At 44.5% G+C, this 633-nt stretch overlaps 1 long non-coding RNA gene across 1 annotated transcript in view; it reads right to left on the bottom strand.

Annotated features, from left to right (window-relative positions):
• The window catches only part of LOC106511788 (uncharacterized), a 2,317-nt gene that overhangs the window by 1,157 nt on the left and 527 nt on the right, over window positions 1–633 (bottom strand). The window lies entirely within an intron of this gene.

Below are 633 nucleotides of genomic sequence, written 5' to 3'. Positions count from 1 at the left end.
GTGTTTGTGTTCAGGTTTCATGGGGTTCGCTTCGGACCTCAGCGCCATCGTCCAGCAGTGGAAGTACAAGGACGATGATGATGACCAGCTGTTCTACACCAGGATCTACCTGGACCAGAACCAGAGGGTAAACTGGGCCAGAACCGGGTCAGATCAGCTGATTTGAGTCCAGTTAACAGATCTACCTGGATCACACCCAGAGGGTAAAAACTGGGTCAGAACCAGGTCAGGTGATGTTAAATGGTGTTATCTGTGTCTTTAGACCAAGTTCAACATGACTCTGGATCATCGCTCTCGGATCTTTCAGAACCTGAACGGAGCCATCGGTGAGACAAACAGAACCAGTTTAACATTTCAGAACATGCTGAGGTGACCTCTCAGGTCTTCTGTTGGTGTGGAGCTTCTTTATTCACTCTGCACCACTAACGTGTGGTCATGTAAATATGTGACCACGTTAACATGTGGTCATGTAAATATGTGACCATGTTAACATGAGGTCATGTAAATATGTGACCATGTTAACATGACCATGTTAACATGTGGTCATGTAAATATGTGACCATGTTAACGTGACCATGTTAACATGTGGTCATGTAAATATGTGACCATGTTAACATGACCATGTTAACATGT

This window comes from Austrofundulus limnaeus, unplaced genomic scaffold, assembly GCF_001266775.1.
Source record: "Austrofundulus limnaeus strain Quisiro unplaced genomic scaffold, Austrofundulus_limnaeus-1.0 Scaffold3216, whole genome shotgun sequence".
Classification (NCBI taxonomy): domain Eukaryota; kingdom Metazoa; phylum Chordata; class Actinopteri; order Cyprinodontiformes; family Rivulidae; genus Austrofundulus; species Austrofundulus limnaeus.
This window is presented reverse-complemented; position numbering and strand designations above follow the sequence as displayed.